Source organism: Ambystoma mexicanum, chromosome 13 (genome assembly GCF_040938575.1).
Source record: "Ambystoma mexicanum isolate Mex_15411 chromosome 13, UKY_AmexF1_1, whole genome shotgun sequence".
Lineage (NCBI taxonomy): Eukaryota > Metazoa > Chordata > Amphibia > Caudata > Ambystomatidae > Ambystoma > Ambystoma mexicanum.
In genome coordinates, this window is record NC_090938.1 from 119981565 (window position 1) to 119995629 (window position 14065).

General features: G+C 49.2%; 1 protein-coding gene across 1 annotated transcript in view; it reads left to right on the forward strand.

The window, feature by feature from the left end:
* SYCP1 (synaptonemal complex protein 1) overlaps positions 1-14065 on the forward strand; it is a 1202159-nt gene that overhangs the window by 363791 nt on the left and 824303 nt on the right. The window lies entirely within an intron of this gene.

Genomic DNA, 14065 nt, shown 5'->3' on the forward strand with positions numbered 1-14065 from the left:
GCATGTAAAGTCACCATTGGCTTTACTAGTCTCAAATTGTGAACAGAACCAGTACAAACCATCATATTGTGGACGTACTGGTCGGGGCAATTCGATTGTCCCAGGGTCTGTTGTTCGAGGGGGCACTGTCCAGTCCCCCCCGACCGAGTTTAGGCTGGTGGCAGTGGATACTACTTTTTATATTCGACCGCAAATATATTCCTATGGGATTTTCCCATTGTTCGAGGCTACCACTTTTAATATAGCCTTGAACATACCGCCGGTTTATTAAATTAATATTAATTCACCGGTTGGTAAATTTTGCCGAAACTTGGTTCCAAAATGGCATTTGTGTTCGCTTCTGTGACTCCAACCCAAGTCGAGCCCTTTGTTCTACTTTTTGGCAGACTTCTCCACAGAAGCCTCCAAAAGTGGTGCCAATCTGTCTGGGTACCACAGGGGGTGTGGGAGGGGGTTTAGGCACCCTGGACTGAGTTGACTGGGCAACTAAAGTCGCACTCTTGTGTGATTGGCCCAAGTGGTGAGTCGCCCGGCTCACCACTTAGCATGTTTGATTGACAGCTAGGCTGAATGAATGGGGGTTTTCTGCATAAAAGCAGGGCTTTGGGGACTGGAACTTCAGAAGTCACCACAGGACCTAAAGAATCCAAGGAGGGAGAAGCCGAGCCGACCTGCAATGACGACACCACCGGTGGAGCCCTGCTGAACCGTCTCACCACTTTTCCCGACGACAGAGGAGATCTCCAGTCCGGAGAGTCTTCTTCCTTTGACTGGTGGGGATAACCAGTTTGCCTGTCTTTTCGCCTTCCTGGACCATCTCGTGGCTGCCTTGCCCGTGCCAAGCACCCCGGCAACCGGAATACCACGGTCTACCACTACCGCGAAGAAAAGGGTGGTACCTTGTAACCGGGAAACTCTGTGGCTGGTTTCTTCCCTGGCAACGCAACGACCTTCAGCTTTCCTCCACGTCGAGACCTCCTCTTCCTCTGGACGAAACACTGACTTGCACCCGCTGCCAGGAACAACTGCCCCCGCTGGAGCGTTCTTCCCACTTTCAGGTACTGTGTCCCGCCTGGCTTCCCTTGCGACAGATCGTTCGGGGTGACAGTAAATCCTCGACTTTCTAACCTGGGTTAGCCTGGGACCTGTTAACTAACTTTTCCTGACTTTATCTCAATCTTTTGTGAACTTTCTACAAAGACCCGTTGGGCATAACCCCACTGTGTGATCCTGGACACATTTTGCTCGCTCTCTCTAAGAGTGGGCCTAGCCTTTGAACTTCCTTGCTCCCCAGTAGACTTTGCCTAACCTGCCTCACTGTGGTTCTTTGAAAAGTATTGAATATTGTGTGCTTTCATAACTCTGCCTTTTTCCCTCCCTTTTTAATAACTTATTAGAGTGCCATCTTATGTTAAGCGCTCACCACTGTCTGAAAATAAGTGGTGTTTCTCATTAAGACTTGTCTAATAAGTAATTAGGGTTGTTTATAATAGTGACTGTGTGTTGAATGTATTTACCTCTCTTTTTGCTAGTGTAATGTTCAAGTGTGTCTTTAAATAAATAATTATATACTTTTACACCAAAGCTCTGGTCAGTGTTTGCTTGTGCTACTGTGTCTCTGTACCTATTGTGTATACTCTATATACTGCCTACCTCATCTTGAGAGAGGTCTGACTGCTCAGCCACAGCTACCAGATAAATCTGGGTGGTACAGACTGCTACCAATTGGGTTTACTGCCAACCACCTGTAGTCCTAAATCTTTTGCAGTGGTCCCTAAGGGAACTGCACAGGTTTCTGCCTAACAGATAGCAGTGACCTGGATTTCCCCCAACAGGGACTCAATCTCAATTAGATCCCCTTGGATGGCCCCGGTTTTGGCCAGCTGATCAGCTAAGTCATTTCCAGTTTTGTCTGGTCCCTCTACTTTGGAATGACCCTTGATCTTTTTCCAGTAGATGGTCATTCCAATTCGAGTTGACCAGATCATCAATATTTTGAATTAATTTCCCATGTTTCAAGGGTTTGTTATTAGCACATAACATGCCTCTGGTTTTCCAGTTAACCATGTGCTCCAGGAACCCATTCTGTACATAATCCGAATCTGTGATTATGACCAGTTCGTGGGGTTGATGTTGGACAGCAGTGAGGATGGCTTGATGCATAGCCATCAACTCTGCCACTTGACTACTTCGGTGACCAATCTTGTACCCAGAGGAGAGTTCTGGGGACTCATTCACCCATGCATTCCCTACGCCGGCCACAAATTCTTTTCCCCCGTTGTTTTCAACATGTTAAGAGCATCCATCCACATAGACAGTGGGCATTCCCTCACACTTGTCTTCTTCAAAGACTTTGTGTGGGGAATTAAGGTATGCCTCCATGTTGTCCTTGATTTTTAGACTTTCGTCCTTGAGACAGTTTTCTCTGGCACAATCATGCAAGTCAGCCAGACCTTGCGTGAGGGCACTCTTCTTGTTTTGGCCATATCTGACCTCCACAGGAAAGCCTTGCATTGACAGAATCCAGGATGTAATTCGGGAATTACTCACATTTCCGGCCTGGATTCTGTCACTTTGGAGGTATTGCAAAGGCTGGTGTGGAGTCTCCACTATGATGTGTTCCCCCTGGATAAACAGGTGGCAATTCTTCAATGCCCACACCGTTGCCAGGAGTGCATTCTCACAATCGTAAAATTTTTCCTCCACAGAGGATAAAGTTTTGCTCGCATAGGAGATTACTTTATTGACCTTGTCATGCTTTGGTATAACACTGCATTCAAGCATGTATTAGAGAACCCTGTCTCCAAGAAGAACTCCTTGTTTCTGACAGGGTAAGCTAGGCAAGGGGCTTGTGAGAGGCTTCTTTTGAGTTGTCTTACTGCCTCTGTCATGACCCAGCGAAATTGCCCCTTCTGGACCTCATGGTCATTATCACAAAGGGCTAGTACTCCTTGTTCCTCCCAACATGGCCGAACCAAGCTCCGTGCTACGCACTAGCCTTCACGTCATGGCACGTACTATAAATTGGTCACGCCCCTGCGGGTCCGCGCGTCTCAACGCTATCTTTGGAAGTGAACCGACGTGTGCTTACTCTCTGCTTTGATTCCCTTTGATCCTCTTTCTTCCTTCCTTGCCCTTTATCCTGTTCCTGGAATTTCCCCTGCTACTTACTCGTTCATCGATAATCCTGGATACCCTGGAACCACAAACTTCCCAGAACTCTGAACGCGTCCTGCAAACTGACGAGGGTCGGGCGAGCCTGTTCAAGACCCGAACCATCCACAGGAAGAGTCCTGCGGCCGAACAAGGGAGATCCCGATCACAGGTGAGACGGGGGAGATTTACGACAGTTTGAGACGCCAAACGATTAATACGGATTCTACCATGGAGAATGCTATTCAGGACTTGATGCGTGGAATGCAAGAACTTTCCACAGAGATGCAGAATTTAAAAGCCAAGAATGCGGCGCTAAAACAGCTTGTCTTGTCACGTGACTCCGCGAACAAGGACAGCGTATTATTGAGAGGAGTGGTCGATAAATACGACGGTTCCACAAAGACCTTACATGGATTCCTGGATTCCTGTTTGGTACATTTTACCTTCAAGCCCTACTATTTCTCAACTCCTAGGGCTAAGGTGGACTTCATAATATTGCATCTTACCGGCAATGCCCTTACATGGGCCACCCCTTTACTCAATTCAGGGGATGCTCTCCTGGATGATTATGAAGGCTTCATCGCGGAACTCAAGACCATGTTTGAACGTCCAGAGCTGGTCCACGGTGCTCAAGAGAAGTTACTTGACTTCCAGCAGGGATCCCAAGACATGTTGACCTACGTTAACAGATTCAAACAGCTAGCCAAAGAGGCGGACTGGCCCCTGGAAGCCAGTTTTACCTTGTTTCGCAGAGGTCTAAATGAAGAGATTAAGGACGAATTAGCCAGAGTGGCACGTCCTAGTTCATTCCAGGCCCTCTTGGACTTATCTATGCAAATAGACTTCAGAATCCAAGAAAGAAAGGCCGAAAAGAAAAAGAATAATAAAATCTCAAATCAAAGGAATTCCCCAGAGAATACTTCCAGGAATGAATCTGCCAAGAATCCAAGCACTTATTCTGAACCCATGCAACTTGGAGCCTTTCGTGGACCAATTTCCCCGCAGGAAAGGTTAAGAAGGATACACACAGGCTTGTGCTTGTATTGTGCCTCAGATAAACATCTTGTTAAAGAGTGTCCTCTGGCTCCTCCCCGACGCTCGGGAAACGCCAGCTCCCGATCCTGAATGGAGCAAGGTTTCGGGAGAGCGATGTTTGCTCCACATCAATTCCATCCTTGAACTCTCCTGGACAAAACAAATTGGTGATATTACAGGCCTTTTCATCGCCATCCAAGGACAAGGTATACCCCATACTGGCCTTGGTGGATTGCGGCGCAATGTGAGTCTTCATTGATCAAGATTGGGTCAGAAGTCATGACATTCCATATGAAGCAAGAAGTTTTTCACAGCCAGTAGAAGCAATTGACGGAAGACCTCTTTCATCAGGTCCCATAAGTCTGCAAACAAGGGAGATCCATCTTTCCATAAATCATCATCAAGAAAGGATTGTGTTTGACATTATAAAATCAGCCCATTACCCCTTGGTTCTGGGCATGCCCTGGTTACAAAGGCACAATCCATACATTAACTGGACGGCCGTATCCTTATTCCTGGGCTCGGAGTTCTGTTTGAACCATTGTTTAAACCTGGATACCTCAGTCACAGCTCCTATAAGTCTACCAAGGTGTCCAGAGACACCACTCATGGTTTCCAATATTGTACAAGTTCCAGAGATCTATCAAGGGCATGCTGATGTATTTTCTACTGCCATTGTTCAAGCCTTACCTCCATATAGACCCGAGGACTGTGCCATAGATACTGAACCCTCAGCTGTGATTCCCTTTGGTAGGATGTTTATCCTTTCAGAACCCGAAAAGAGAGCCCTCCGGGAATACCTAGACACTAATCTTGAGAATGGCACCATAAGACCTTCAAAATCACCAGCTGGTGCTTCTTTGTTCTTTGTTCCTAAAAATGATACCAAAGAGCTCAGACCTTGCCTGGACTATCGGTGCCTAAATCAATACACCCTGAAAGACAGATACCCACTACCCTTGATTTCGGATATCCTTGAAGCTGTGAGAGGTGCAGTGATATTCACAAAACTGGATCTCCGAGGTGCTTACCATTTGATCCGTATCCGGGAAGGAGACGAGTGGAAAACAGCCTTTACAACACCCTTTGGTCACTTTGAATACCTCGTCATGCCCTTTGGTCTGACTAATGCTCCCGCAGTCTTCCAGCGTTTTATGGATAGGGTGTTCTCTGACATGTTATTTCTTAACGTTATCGTTTACTTGGATGACATATTGATCTTTTCCAAGGACTCCTTGAAACATGAAGAACATGTAAAAGCAGTACTTCAATGTCTCTGTGAAAATCAACTCCTAGCCAAACCAGAAAAATGTTTGTTTCATGTTACATCAGTTCACTATCTGGGATTTGTCCTCAGTTCAGAAGGAATTAGTATGGACCCTTCAAAGGTGAAGGCCATACTGAGTTGGCCCGCCCCAACCTCTGTCAAACAAATACAATCTTTCCTGGGACTAGCCAACTTGTACCGGAAATTTATTCCCAGCTTTTCCGAGATTGTTCAACCCATTGTTAACCTCCTCAAGAAAGACGTTCCGTTTAACTGGTCTATACCACAAGATAAGGCATTCCAACGCTTGAAAGAAGAATTCACTCAGGCCCCCATCCTGGCCCAACCTGACATAAATCGTCCTTTTCTAGTGGAAACTGATGCCTCCAATTACGCCATAGGAGCAGTTTTAAAACAAGAATCTGATGATAAGTTGGAACATCCCATTGCTTATCTTTCACGGACACTGACCACCAGTGAAACTCACTACTCAGTTCTGGAGAAGGAATTATTGGCTATTCGTCATGCCTTCACTGAATGGAGACATTTACTCCTGGGTGCTAAATATCCAGTTGAAGTCCGTACTGATCACCGAAATCTTCAGGTCCTACAATCCATGGAGTGCAGGAACAGTAGACAAGCTCGATGGGCCTACTTCTTTGCTCAATATCAATTTCAAATTTCACATGTTCCTGGATCGCAAAACTTGATTGCCAATGCCCTTTCTCGGCGTCCCGACCACGTTCCCCTGGAGGATAAGATCTATCCTAAAATGTTTCCACCCACAATCTTTGTAGCTCAAGCGATCAATCTCCTGGAAGAAATCAGAGCACAGACTCAATTATCTGATCTCTGGAAGGACATATCGAAGAAAAATCCCTGGCGTCTGACAATCAAGGAAGGATATTTATTCAAGAACAATTCAGTGGTCATTCCGACAAAAGAACTTCAACAGAAGGTAATGAATCTATGCCATGATACTCTTCACTCCGGCCATCGAGGAGTAACCTACACCTTCCGCCTTATACAAAGACAGTTCTGGTGGCCAGGGATGAAGGCCAGTGTAGTTCAATACATCAAGACCTGTGCTATTTGTAGTCAGAACAAATACGACAATCAGAGACCGGCGGGTCTGCTTCTACAACCTACGTTGCCAACCAGACCCAGGGAAGTTATTGCCACGGACTTCATTGTTGAATTACCACCTTCCCGAGGATATACAACCATCATGGTAACTATTGACTTGTTCACTCATCTAGCTCATTTTACACCATTGTATAAACTACCATCTTCCTCAGAACTTGCTGGAATTTTCCTGGAACATATTTTTTGTCTTCATGGTCTTCCTTCCAAGATTATTTCGGATCGGGGACCTCAGTATATTTCACAATTCTGGAAACATCTCTGTCGTGTTCTAGGAATCCAACGTGCCCTTTCTTCAGGCTATCATCCACAAACCAATGGGGCAACGGAACGAGTGAATCAAACCCTGGAACAGTATCTTCGTTGTTTTGCCACCAAGGTTCAAGACGATTGGTCTCTCCTTATACCTTTAGCCGAATTCTCCTACAATAACTCAGATCATTCGGCTCTCAAGATCAGTCCTTTCTATTGCAGTCAAGGTTATCACCCGTCTGTTTTACCATCAGTTCTTCCAGAATCTACTCCGGTACCTACCCTTGATTCTTTGATTCAGACGCTGATCGACTTACAAAGAGAGGCAAAGGATCAATTAGAACAAGCCCAGACTCGAACCAAAAGATATGCGGACTCTAAGAGAAGACCATCACCTTCCTATTCAGTTGGCGATCAAGTCTGGTTAGCCTCGAAAATGTTACCTCGACATCTACGACCAAACAAAATAGCTCCTCGCTATTATGGTCCATATTCTATAAAGAAGATTATCAATCCTGTCTCCTTCCGACTTAAGCTCCCGGATTCCTGGAAGAAGATACATCCAGTCTTCCATACTTCCCTGTTGAAACCCTACATTAGTTCTACTCGAAAACCCTTCAAACCCACACCTGTTGTTGTGGCCGACCAGTTGGAATATGAGGTGTCCAGGATATGTGATTCCAGGTATAGGAGGGGTCGACTACAATATCTGGTCGAGTGGAAAGGCTACCCCCCTAGCGAGAGGACATGGGAACCAGTTTCTAATTTAAAGACCCCTCGTTTGCTCAGAAGATTCCATCTTATTCACCCAGGCAAGCCTGGAGGAACCAGTCTTCGGAGGGGGCATGCTGTCATGACCCGGCGGAATTGCCCCTTCTGGACCTCATGGTCATTATCACGAAGGGCTAGTACGCCTTGTTCCTCCCAACATGGCCGAACCAAGCTCCGTGCTACGCACTAGCCTTCACGTCGTGGCACGTACTATAAATTGGTCACGCCCCTGCGGGTCCGCACGTCTCAATGCTATCTTCGGAAGTGAACCGACGTGTGCTTCGTCTCTGCTTTGATTCCCTTTGATCCTCTTTCTTCCTTCTTTGCCCTTTATCCTGTTCCTGTAATTTCCCCCGCTACTTACTCGTTCATCGATAATCCTGGATACCCTGGAACCACAAACTTCCCGGAACTCTGAAAGCGTCCTGCAACCTGACGAGGCTCGGGCGAGCCTGTTCAAGTCCCGAACCATCCACAGGAAGAGTCATGCGGCTGAACAAGGGAGATCCCGATCACAGGTGAGACGGGGAGATTTACGACAGCCTCGGCTTGTTCTGGGCCCCATTCCCCCTTGACCCCCCCCTTCAAAAGATGAATCAGGGGTCTGGTGATCTCTGCGTAGCCCTCAATGAACTTTCTGCTGTAATTAGTCCAAGGAGGTGCCTTAGTTCCAGCAGAGTTGTGGGGTCTTTTAGTTTATGGAGGCCTTCCACTTTCTTTTCCTGTGGATAGAGACCCTGAGGAGTAATCTCATGCCCCAAGAAATTAACACGGGTTCTACACCACTGTGCTTTCTGAAAGGAAAGTTTTGCTCCGGCGGCCCTAAACTGTGTCAGAACATAACAGATCTCTGCTATGTGTTCCTCAACAGTTGAGCTCTTGATGAGGACATCATCTACATAAGCCAAGTTACCCCTCTCACCCAGGTCGGGCATGGCCTTATGTAGGAAAATGTTGAATTCATTCCCAGAGTTGATGTATCCGAAGGGAGTCCGGGTCCACGTGTACTGCTGGCCCCCAAAGGTAAAAGCCAGCTTGTATTGGTCCTCCCTACTGACATGTACAGTCCAGTATCCATTGGTCAGGTCTATTGCAGTGAATACCTGTGACCCCTGGATCTGGGTCAGCCCTTGGTCAATGTAGGGAAGAGGCCATCGGGAAGTATGGACCCATTTGTTGTGCTCCCTAAGGTCGGCGCAGAGTCTCCACTGGCCGTTTGGCTTCAATATCCCCAAAACCGGATTATTGAAGGTGCTGTAGACTGGACGGATTATCCCACGGGACTCAAGGTTCTTAATTATTTCAGTAAGGGACTCCATTGATGCGAGAGGCAAGCGATATTGCTTTACAAACACTGGAGTCATGCCAGGGTCCGTGGGAATTGTTGTTGTGTGGATGTCGGTGCGACCACAGTCATATGAGTCCACCGCAAAGAGATCTTGAAAATCCAAGAAAACTTGTTTCAACTTTTGCTTCTGCTCCAGAGTCTCACAGGCATCAGCTAGGTCGACTCTCTCTTCAACCCTCTGCCTGAAGCCTGGAAAGACTTCTGGTTTCGCTATCTCAGCGGCCTCCTCCAGCTGGGTGAAGTCCCTGGTCAGAGTGCTGATTTGAACTGGTGGCTTCAGGTGGGGGGAGGGAGGGAGCAGTCCTCACGGACCTGGAAAATCACCTCATTCCTCCTGAAGTCACAAGTCACATCTTCCTTACCATAAGGGCATGAAGTGTACACCAGGAAGTTCCCCTCATGCCGGGTAAAGATCCTGTCTGGTGTTGTGTTGTCATCACTGTCACTGTTAACACAGTCCTTGGTGATTGGTCCTAACAGTTCGTATCCTAAATCAATGGAAATATGTCAGTCATCAACCGCCATTCCAATAATGGTGCCTGCGGCTAGAGTGATACTCTTTAAGTCGCTGTTATCCACCTCTATTGGAATGGTGTCATGTTCTATATTTACTAATGGTGTTGGGTTTACCCCCAACCCTTGCTGTTGGAGAGAAACATTTAGATGAACATAGGCATCAGGGTTTTTCAATTTCTGTCCTCTTTTAACTTTCACTTCAAGGGAGAATTGTCGGGTCCTTTCTGCGATGGTGACTTCCTCTCCAATCTAAATTTCAACTGCATAAGGCAGCAGTTGAGCTGACCTAAATGCTTTCTCTGGATCATCAAAGCCCATGGGATTATCCACTAATCGGGACAAGCTTTGAAGTTTATTAGGTCCAAACTAATGGCAAAGCGATTGAGAATATCACTGCCTAAGTAAAAGGCGGCAATGACGTCTCGCACGACCCAACAATTATGAACTATGCTCTTGTTGCCTATGGAGATTTTGAGCATACACCTGCTTGGCAGGAGATGTTTGGAATTGGGTGTTTCCAGATCCATTTCCCATTTGTCTATCAGTTTGAATGTAGGAATGGCTGGATCATTTGGGAGTTGGCGGAACATGGCTTCGCTGATGAAGCTCTTATCGTTGTTCACACACACTTGGGCGAGAACAGAGTCCTTCCCTTCCTTTAACTGAACAGGGATGAACGACTGCTCTCCAATTTGCTGAATATCAGCCAGGCTCTGAGCTGATTTCACATTGTTCCGGACAATAAGAGTGGGAATGTCTGATTGTGGATTGGTAAAGAATTTCAGAGTGTTTCCTTCCAGTGTGGAATGCCACCTTAAACTGCAAGGAAGGTTGATTTTCAGAAATAGGGAGGACCCCCCCATCACCAATCTGTTGTCCTACTGCTATTACTGTCACGTCTGGAATTTGGTTGTTCTGGAAGTGAAATTCTACTTGGTCAGATTTTTGTTCAACCATGTGGCATGTGCCATTTAAACTAACTTTGTTGACACTCTGTTTCAATGTTATTGGTCCGCTAGTCTGGGTCCAGAGGACCTTGTTTACGCAATCTATTAGGGGTGACAACATTCTCAGGAGGTCATTCCCTAGTAAACAAGGGGTGCCCTCTGGAGTCACTACTATGACCGGGTGTTTCACCTTGTGTCGCCCAATTTTAATGTCCAAATCCGCAGTCCCCTCGACGGGAATTTCCTTCCTGTCAAAGTTCTGAAGTTGTCCAGGAAGAGAGGTGAGAGGAATTTGGTAATTCTCCCCCCTTCCTGAATTTAGTTCATCAAAGGCCTTTTTGGACAGAAGGGTAGCTTGGGATCCAGTGTCCACCAGTGCCACAATTGTACCCTGCCCCTGTACTTGAACCGGGGCATAGTATCTTCCCTCCTTCTCCGCAAGGGGGCACAGATAATGTACATTTTTGGACAACTGGTGGGTGAGTTTTTTAGTTTTGGACTTTGAGAGAGAAGAGATTTGGGCAGAATTCTCTGGTGAGTCTTGGGAATCTGAAAGAAAAAGGTGCCAACTAGAGATGGGAGAAGTTTTGAGTTCCCCTGGTTCCGGTTCTGGGCCGCCCCCCCCCTACCCCCCCTTTTTGGAGGCAGTCACCAGGATGGGTTTGAACCAGGGGATTTTGATGCTATTGTTTCTGGGATAGGATAATGGGCGGTGCTAGCTCAGTCCCCACATCTAACCAGTCTGGATTTGAATCATTTGGGACCCATTTTTCTTTGGGAGGAGTTCCCCCCATCTCTGAAGGAGAAGATCCTTTTCACAGGATCCTCTGGTGATCCCTCTCCTTCAAATTGGAAGATCTGTACCTCCTCCTCAAATTGGGTCTGTTTGGATCCTTTGTTTCTCCTACCCCCCTCTGCTCCTTAGGTGGCAGACTTTCAGGGGCAGGAGATGTTGTTTCCGGTCCCTGGGTTTCCAGGGGCTGTTTACAAGTGGGCAAGGATGCTTCCTCCCAGGCTTTACACCCCCCTTCCCCTTGTGCCTCCTCCCTGGGAACCAGTGAGTTGTCGGGGTGCTGCCCCCGTCATTCTCCAGCATGGGGTCTGGCATGGATTCACATGCTCATGAATATTCCCCGTCGTCAGGCTGGGAATCCTCGGTAAAGAAACAATTAGTATCAGTTTCGTTTCTGATCTGTCTTTCGTAGTAGTAACCAATCACTGATCTCTGCGTCATACTGACCACAGCCAATGACTGCCCTCTACCTAAGCCCCGCCTCTGGCAGCCATCTTCAGATTTTTACCGCACATTCAAGTGTTGGGATCCTCGTGCTTTTGCTCTCGAGCGTTAGTGCTATTTTTTCACGTTTTTTCTCAAAAAACTTCTATTTTTCGGTCAAAAGAGCCTCAAGCTCCACCGTTTCTTCATCCGATCAACGCGGACCCGCGTCGGATTCGTCTACGCCCCTCAAGGGTGAAGATTTCGTCGAGCCACGCTTTTGGAGGACTCCAGAAGTTTCTCAGGCCCATCTCGGACATGGCCCAGGAGAAGGGAAGCTCGACGCCCGGAAAGCTGTTCAGGGTCTGCCCTGGATGCCAGCTTCAGAATGTCTTTAAGGAGGACGAACACCCCATTCGTCTTTACTGCCTACATGAGGACAAGACGCACGTGGAGAAGGACTGTGCGTTTTGCGGCAATATGTCGGAGCGGACCATGAAGGACCGCCATCAACGTCTCGCCAACTGGCTGGAAGGGAAGAGCCCGTCAGGCGAGAAGAAGAAGAAGAAGTCCGAGCGGTCTTCTAAGTCCTTTGAGGACGCCCCGGCGACGAGGGTCCAACACAAGGCCAAGCACCGCGAGTCCGCTGGCACCGGGAGCGCCGAACGGTCGGGCTCTACGGGCGCCAGGCAGGGCGCATCCTCCCCTGCGCCATCAACCACGAGCCAACGCTCTGGTTCGGGTAAGAGGAAGGCCGAGCACCCGGCGAAGCTCCTGGAGAGACCCCGGTCAAGCTTGAAGGCCCCATCGGAGGGGGAGCGAGGCAGTGACCCTCCCCCCAAGGAGAAGGCGGTGAGCGCACCTAAGGTGGTGAAAGCCTTAATCCATCCAGCCAAGGCCTCTATCGAGACAGTCGCGGCGGCCCTGGCTCAGCCTGTGGAGGCTACACCAGTGGTGGCGACCTCGGGGCTCAGAGTCTCCCTGCCACCGCGGAGGGAGTCCTCTTTTATGCCCATCGACAGGACCCCCGTGAAACCTCCGACGGAGAAGAAAAAGGGGGGGCAGGAGGTCGTCGTGGATTCGGCCTCAACCTCTGAGGAAGAGCTGATCGAAGTCTTAAGCCACGGCGTTGGCGTGGAAGAAGACCAGCCCGTCGGGAGGGACCCCGACGTAGGTGACGACGATAACGTCGAGGGTGCCGACGGGGCCCCTGACCGCCCGTCGGACTCCCCTCAACCAGTGCCGCAAGACAACTCGGCGGCCATTTTGTTGGCTATACAGTCCTTATGCTCGGAGATAAGGACGAGACTGCCGTTACCACCAGCGGAGGAACCGCTCCCGACGGGGGACCCGGAGCCAGGCCCTTCTGGGAGCTCTCCCCCTAAGAGAAGAAGGATTCATCCTCCACCTCCTTTTCAGCCATCGCGCCCTGTTCAGCCCTCCTCCCCGTCCACGACTCGTGGGGATGATACGGGGACTGACACGGCCGCGACGGGTACGGACGACGAGGTTTATGACGAGGATCTGCCGTCGTCACCTCCCACCCGGGCTTCCCCGCCCGACGAGATTGGATCGTTTCACTCCATGATCGCCAGGGCATCCGAGCTTTTCCAGCTCTGCCCGGAAGAGAAGAAGAAGGAAGGTTTCCTTTATCAACGGCGCGAGGCCAAGAGGAAGACGGTCCTCTCTGTACCTCTACTGGACGATATTTGGGATGAGGGCCTCGCCCTCCTCAAGAACCCATCCACGACGCCAGCTAGAAGGGATCGGTACGAGAAGAAGTACCGGGTCCCGGACGCGGCCCCCTTGTGTCTTCGGGCACAGCCGACCCCGGACTCGGTCGTCTCTGCGGCGGCCAGGAAGAAAGCGGGGGGGGGCGCGGCCTCCACGTCGACCTCCCCGCCGGACGGCGAGGGAAAGAAATTAGATACGATGGGACGCAGAGTCATCTCGTCTGCAGCGACGACGATTAAGGCGGCCAACGCCTTGGCTATCGTAGCCCGCTACGACAGGGAGTTGTGGTACAAACTGGCCCCCCTGCTGGACTTCCTACCGGACGACAAGAGGGCGGAAGCCCTAGAGATCTTGCAGGAAGGAGAGGTGGCATCGGACCACGCCATTACGATTGCGACGGACATGGCTGACACTGGATTTCGCCAGTTGGGCAACGGCGTGTGCCTTAGGCGGCGAGGATGGCTCAAGGCTACTGACTTCCGTCAGGACGTGCAGACCAGAGTCTTGGACATGCCGTTCGACGGAAACAACCTGTTTGGGAAAACAGTGGACGATTCCCTTCAAGCCATCAAGGCAGACACGGAGACGGCCCGGGCTCTTGGGGTTCTCCAGCAACGGCGGCCGCCCTTTCGTAGCGGCGGAGGCAAACAGGGTGCCTCCAAAGGTTCCGGCGGCGGATT